Source organism: Morone saxatilis, unplaced genomic scaffold (assembly GCF_004916995.1).
Source record: "Morone saxatilis isolate NCDOM2014 unplaced genomic scaffold, NCSU_SB_2.0 Contig1, whole genome shotgun sequence".
NCBI classification, from domain to species: domain Eukaryota; kingdom Metazoa; phylum Chordata; class Actinopteri; family Moronidae; genus Morone; species Morone saxatilis.
In genome coordinates this window covers 9,779,691-9,787,411 of record NW_023339651.1, presented here as the reverse complement: position 1 = coordinate 9,787,411, position 7,721 = coordinate 9,779,691, and the positions used below count along the sequence as shown (strand labels likewise).

Below are 7,721 nucleotides of genomic sequence, written 5' to 3'. Positions count from 1 at the left end.
CCTCCCCTCCCCTCTTGTTTTTTTCCTGTTTCTTGTACCCACCTTTCAAGTAATTTCCCCACGGGGATTATTAAAGTATTTCTGATTCTGATTCTGATTCTGATACCTGAAGCAGTTGTGAATAAATGTCATGAATGGCTGAAATGGTTGAAATCTGAGCCAGCATAAAACTTTATGCTCTGTGACTGATAAATCATTTGTCAAAGAGTATACACACAAGTAAAATCTACATGAAATTGGTGGTTGCTGGTTTGGAGGTCTAATCCACACTAGAGCTGACATTAATATTCTCTTAATCGATTATATGTTTGGTCTATAAAATGTCTAAAAATCCCCAAATTGTATCCGACCGACAGTCCCCAACCCAAAAATATTCAGTTCTTTATCACATAAGACGAAGAAAAGTAACAAATCCTCACAATTGAGAAGCTGTAACTAGGAAATGTCTGGCATTTTTCTTGAAGAATTACTTAAAATAGCTGCATCTAGTTGCAGCTCTAATCCACAAACCCTGTCATTTTCTAGATTCAAACGCAGCCCAGGGCCTTTGCAGCATTCTGGCCATCCCACACCCCCAGTATTTGCAGTTCATCTCATCTGTTACCTATCTCGTAAAGGCAATCTTCCTCGTAAAAACTCTTAAAATTTATGTGTAGTGTGGGACCTCATTGTGTCCCAATGTTATTGCTCTGAACAACAAGTAAAAGGCAGGACAATGAGGAGAGCAGTCTGGCTTTAAAGTGCATTTCAAGTTGATGAGGCAGCACTACGTGGCTTCAGCCAGCTGGATAAAAAGAACACATCTGGCAAGCTGAGTCAAAATACGCCAAACTCAGTCGAAATATTTGGCAAATACGTCCCGTTCCACTCAAACATGCAGAAAGCAAACACATACACAGAGATGGTTGAGAAAGCACGCAGACATACTGTACTGTACACAAACAATCAGTCTAGGAGAAACAAAGTCTGTTTTGTCACGAGGCCGCAAACAATTCAAATTGTTTACATCATCAGACAGGAAGGACTGTTCCTCTTATTTAAAATGGTGCAAACAGAATGCTGACTTCTGTGGTTAGGGTGACGTATCAGTTCCAGCATCAAGTGTGGTCCACCATAAGATAGAAATCTTCCTTGATTGCAGCTTTGAAAGAGAAGCATTTCAGTTTTCTAAGAACTCAATTAGGTTCATTATGAAAGAAGATCAATTTTTTTTCTCCCATCGGATATAACAGCTATAACATTTTACTCACCAAATTATTAGAAAAATACTCTATTTGAGAACCTTCTATTCAGGAAAATACAGTTAAAACTCGTTAAAATAATGTGGTTAAGCCAGTTAAATTTGACATTTTGGGAAATACAGTATCTGTGTTTCTTGCTGAGAGTTAGATCAGAGTGGTATAAAACTACAGCCAGTGGCCGCTTAGCTTAGCTTAGCATAAAGACTGGAAACAAGGGAAAATAGCTAGCCTGGCTCTGTCCCAAGGTAAGAGAATTCCCTCTACAAGCAAATCTAAAACTCACCAATTAACATGTCGCATCTAGACTGTTTAATCCACACAAATTGTAGGTTTTTTTTGGGGGGGGGGGTTATTTGCCAGATATAATGTGTTGATTAGTGAGCTTCAGAGTTACTGGTAGGTGGATTCTGCTACCTTTGGACAGAGCCAAGCTAGCTGTTCCCCCTGTTCCCAGTCTAAACTAACCAGCAGCAGGTGGTAGCCTCAGATTGAATGGATAAATTTATATATTCGAGTTGTCCAATGTCTGTTGTGTTCTTTGCCTTACAGAACTTGAACCTGACAATTTAGGATGAAACTCACTGCAGCCTCTACCTTCTACTGGCCGCAGGTGAAACATATGACACACTGGGAGGGTTGACCAAATACAGTGCCGTCATAAAATGAACCGTGGTTAGCCAAGTCAGGACCTGCAAAGCAGCAATTACTTTCCTTCTTGGCTAACAAAGATCTGAGTCAAAGCAGGACAAGGCCATTTCATCTCTTGACTTCAAAACTGTAGTTTAGAAACAGCAAAATGTGTTTATATTGAGATTTGAGGATTCTACTCTGCTTGCTGACTTATTTATACTCGCTGAAATACCTCTTATGAGATGTAAAGAAATGCTGATTGTAACTTTTCTAACAGCAGAGAGAAAACTGCATGAGGTGTTGCTGCTGCTGCATGAGTGTAGGGGAAAACCCTGGGTGGGTCCTTGGAAAAAGACTGAAAATACTCTCTCACTCATCAAAAGCTCTAAATCCTCTCTCGTCTTCACATTTTCATTCACTTTGCTTTCCATCATCTCTGCAGTTTGGCAAGCGCACAGGCATTCCTCAAGGGGATGTGCGTATTTTTCAGGCTCCATTACATCCCTTTTTCTATCTTTCTAACTCTTTTCACATGCACATTTGTTCTCTGTTCCCTTTCAAGCATACACGTGTTGAATATTAATGGTTTTTATGACACACACACACACATATACACACACTGGGTGGAACGGCTCTTTTGCATAAACATTTCCACAGCTAGGAGGACAGCTCAGAAGTCTGAGCTCAGAGGGCAGAGGCTGCGTTGTCACGGATACAGAGATCTGTTTGGACGACGGAGGGTTTTCCCTAGGAGGACCCCAGAGGTGCCCAAGGATATGCCGCACCCTTAAAACATGGCCGAGCCTTAATAGTTTGCATATGAGCAGTTACATAACTGATCTCTCCCTTGGAATCACATCATGACATGCCTGCAGAAACATGATCAATTTATGGAGGGTGGAATAAGCGTGCTCTTCTTGGAAAAACCCATCCAGACTCACATCTTATTCCCAAACTTTTAGACAATTGAGAGTGAATTGAGGAGATTAACAACAAGAGACTGCCATATGGGGAAACATAGACTTCTTTATTATTTTTTGTGAATCAACTGTTGGGAAACCTTACTGCTACTGACTAGAGGTTGGTAATATCGGCTGCACGTGAATTCAGCAAAATCGATCTTGAAATGGTCATATACTTAACAAGCAAGTATGTGACAATAAGGGCACATGATTAAATAACGCTTATTAGGGCATAAAACAAAACTCTATGGTCCATAAAACCAGCTTCTTCAAGGCAGGGTAAGCAATTCTAGATAAAACCAATACCATGATATAGTGCAAACAACGTATTAAAGTAATGTAACTAATGTTAGCTATGTGGGGTTGCTTCCCAGAGCCAGCGCCAGCTCCAGACAGACACTCACAACTCTCCTGCTCCATTAGCTAACATCACAACACACAGCAACAGCAAATCTTTGCAAACTAGAAAGTAAAATGAATAGCCCTGGGCAAGTCATTTAACGTTACCTGACACAGGAATCCTGGCTTGAATAGCCAGCCTTTAACTGCTGTGGACAGACTCTGAATGTTACCACCCATTACATTTTTATAAGATAATAAAACTACTATTTATCTTATTAGTCATTGGTACTACTCAATCTACTATATAGATACTCAAGCCCGTTTAAATACCATATGGTGGCCAAAGGTTCATGAGCTAACGTGGACAGAATTTAAGTGCCTTTTATGTCTATCAAACTAAATTTTTTGCTACTTCTGTAAGTAATCTGGCATTTACCCCAGTATCATGTTGACTCTGATAGAACCAGCTAAGTAACTGCACAGATTTCTGAGCCTTGGTGGTGTACTTTTCTTGTTTAATCTGTCTTCTTGCAACCATGTACAACTTATCTCAGTCTCTCTTTCCCCTGTGGCTTTTTTTGTGTGTTTAGCCCAATCTTATGAAACCCCACTATTTTTTCTATAAATACAAGAAAAGGTACCAAAAAAATAATACAATGACCCAAAAGATTAACCTCAGTAAGCGTAAAGGCAAAATGCAAAATCAAATGCATCAATTTAATCACCATTACCATGCTGAACTTTTACTTTTAGCGCTTCTTCCGTTCCTTTGCAGCCCTTAACTCTTCCTCCCCTTTTTCACATCCAGGTCAAATCAAACTATCCCGCCTTTCCCTGCATAATCAGCCAAGCTTCTAATGCTTTGTTGCCAGTAAAAAATGTAAGGGATGTAATTTTTTAATGTCTGAGAAATACATTCTCTCTGAAGTAAAAGCATATTACATAATAGGACAGAACATACATTTTCCATGCATCTTCAGGTTATTTTTATTAATGCTATTTTGCTCTGCTTGACATTTTGTTCTGCCACTGTAGCTCGTTGTACGTTTGTATGGCTGCAATTATAATCACAATGATAATCCATGTTGCTCCAATATACAAAATTACATGTTACGCTGGATATACGAGGACGCCTGCGACTGCACGGTGTACTATATGTAACACATGCAAACTGACACAAACATCTCAAGTGACTCTGTGCTGATATAGGACGCTGTTGAAAGTGTTGAATAATTCAGTGTGTAGGATGTTTTATGTGCATCCAAAATCCTGACTAGACACGAAAACACAAAAGCAGGACGACGGAAGAGAAAAAGACACCCTTGATTAATACTGATAGTAGTTAAAGAAGCAGACTTCAGGTGGTTTGCCAGATATGACTCAGAGGAAGAGAAAGGTACACTGTCATGCACAAAGCTGGTACACATGAAAGGACAAGTTATTGACTCTTTCATTTTCACATAAAGAGATTGGTGGATCCCTGCAGGCAAAGAAAAACTAACAAAGCATGTATGGTGTGTGCCAGTGTAACTCCTAACACTGCAGCACAAGAGCAGGAACAAAACTGGTGTTGGTGGAGTAGAAAAACCCTGATACCCTGACTGCTGTGTGGAGGGTATGAAGATATGCATTCATAGAAATCAATTCAGGTGAAATGTATTTTGTATGCTGTTTATATATTTTCCGCATTGCTTACATATTTGTGCCCATATATTCAACCTTTTCACTGTGTTTTTAAGGCGTTAAACTGGGATAAAGGTGCCAGTGTGAAACAACACATTCACTTCCTTTGTTTATGAACATGCACATGTGGGACCGAACATGAAAACAAACATGGAGAATGATGATAAACTGATGTGGAGATTCAAGCGACAACGGCACAGGCTGAATTTTAAACTCTGTTGCTACTTTGGATTTCACACTTTGTTTAAGGTCAAACCAAAGCTCAGTGACTAAAGCTGTGTGTAAATGCTGTCATGGCAAAGACACATACTGTACTGTGTTACTAGAACAAACATGGGAATATTTAGCTTTTGATATGTCAGCAGTGTTTGTGAGGTTCCTCCTAGAATAATTATGGTTATATTCTATTTATTTCCTTTAATGACATAATTGTGTTTAAAAAGCCATACTGTACAAATGTGTATGTGGTTGTCGGCTCTAGCAAGTTAGGTCCAAACTACGGTCCATTGTGTGCATAGCATTTGCAGCACACTGCAACCTGTTCTACTAAATCTGGACTCAGTACAAGTGACAAACTGGACATAATTCAGCTTCATGTGCCAAGTGGCTGAGTCAACGATACCTAAAAAAAAACCCTACAGCTCACTCCTGTCAGAGCTTGAAGGTCTACAGAGGCAACACACATCTTATAATGTAAACAACAGTGTGTTTCTTTGTCTTTAAAATAAACTGCACAGTCGCTGTAATGTTTAGATCAACACTAAGTCGTCACACTCTGGTCTGATCTGCTGTTTACTGAGCCTGACTGATCAATGTCTAACTAGAGCAGTGTGCTAATGAGAGAGAGAGCATTTTGCACACTGCTCCAGTTTGACATGCTCAAGCAAAACTAATTAACTAATGAAATAGTGTAGAATAGAATAGAACTGGTGAAAAATCTATCTGAACAGAGAAGTCAAAACAGGATATATGACCTGACAGAACAGAAAACAGTAGATGCAAACAGAGAAGAATGAACAGACAATTTCATACACTGATATTACAAACTATAACACGCGATTAAGTAATAGGAGTGAATACAACACAACATGTTTCATCTGAAAATAAAGTAATAATATTGAATGTAGGGGTCGGAGATTTGACGATATAGAGCATGAGATGACATACCTAAATTCTGCTCTACCCTTTATAACGTGGTAGGCATCACTTCCTTCATCAGTGGATTAGTGTAATAGAGAAGAACAAAATTCAGTGGAACAGACAAAATAGAATAGAACAAAATAGCTTATAATGCAATATGAACAAATACAACAGAACAGCACAGAACATAATTCAACAGAACAGAAAGTGACAGAACAAAAAAGAGAGAAGACAACAGAGTGGAGCACAATATAATAGAACATATTAGAACACAATAGAATAGAACATAGTAGAACATAGTGAGAACATAGTAGCACATAAGAACCAATAGAACAGAACATAGTAGAACATATTAGAAACACAATAGAATAGAACATAGCTAGACCATATTAGGAACACAACAGAACAGAACATAGAATAGAACATATTAGAACACAATAGAACAGAACATAGGGTAGAACATATTAGAACACAACCTAGAACAGAACATAGTAGAACTAAAGTGAACAGAACCGGATAGCATAGGTTAGATTAGAAAATATCAAAGTGCTTGTGACCAGACCACCACACCACGTGCGTGTATGAGACCATAATATTAATTCACTGTGTGTGTGTGTGTGTGTGTGTGTGATGGAACAACTGACAGCAGCGGCCCACAGGTGACAGACAGACCAGCCGGGGGGGAGTTATTTGGTCTTGTAGCACTTGTGTTACTGCCATCACTCATGTCAGGCTAAAGCACCCGTCAATTAGTCTGTTGGCCTGGTGGAATCTGTATTAAACACTGCGTGAGTGTGAGTGTGTGTGTGTGTGTTGTGTGTGTGTGTGTGTTGTGTGGAGAAAATCCTGGTTAAAAGTGCGCCCCAGAGGAGCGGCTGTCAGCCCCCGACAACCGCAGTAACACAGCGTTAATCAAATCAACATAATGAGCAAAATACAGCGTTAATTCCTCTCAGGTATTCCTGTCTTATTACCAAACTCATTGCTTCATCTCGATGATAGGCGTCTCTGTTTTCTATTCCCCTCCAGCACTGTATAAGGAGCAATAAGTGGGGGGAGAAGAGTTTTTGGGGGGGGGCGCTTTTCTTACCTGTAAAAGTATCTGAACGTCCAATGGGGGGAAAAAAAAAGAAAAAGAAAAGTGGGATCGGCCGTTAGAGTCCAGTCAGACAAGATATCCAACTTTCTTCAGCCTGGTGATGTGGTGGGGTGGTGGCGGCGGAGTTTCTTTTTTTTTTCTCCGCGATCCAAACTTTTAAAAAAGAAGCTGCACCTCCCCACAGCGTCGGATCAGTGCGCAGGCTCATTGTCCCCCCGCAGGATCTGCTTTCTGTTGGCGTGAGGGTCGAGAAAGCGCCGCTGGCAGTAGAGAAAGGTGACTCCCGTGCTCCTGGGCTCTGGGCTCGGTAATCAGCTGTCATCGATATCAAAGAAGCGAGCAGCAGCCGAGTCTCTCTGCGCCTCTCCATGCCTACACGCACAACAACGCCACCACTTTTTCCAATGAGACCCGTTGAGCTGGCTCGGCGGACGCTGACTGAAAGAAAAGAAAGTGGGCTCCCAAAAAGTTACAGGACGACCTGATTTGAACTTTACTGCGGGTTTCATTTTACACTCTAAAATTAAAGAAAAGACCTAAAGGATTGGGTACTTTTACACTGTTATTTCTTAATAAAAGTATAGTGCAGTTAGGTGAGACCAGGGGCGGATCTAGAGGGGATAA

At 40.3% G+C, this 7,721-nt stretch overlaps 1 protein-coding gene across 3 annotated transcripts in view; it reads right to left on the bottom strand.

Moving 5' to 3' along the window:
• dnmbp (dynamin binding protein) overlaps positions 1 to 7,421 on the bottom strand; it is a 47,772-nt gene extending 40,351 nt beyond the window's left edge. For all 3 annotated transcript variants that reach the window (XM_035661993.1, XM_035662004.1, XM_035662013.1), the window contains exon 1: positions 7,095 to 7,421. The gene's annotated coding sequence lies outside the window, so the exon portion shown is untranslated. The remainder of the gene's footprint in view (positions 1 to 7,094) is intronic.
• Positions 7,422 to 7,721: the final 300 nt, after the last annotated feature.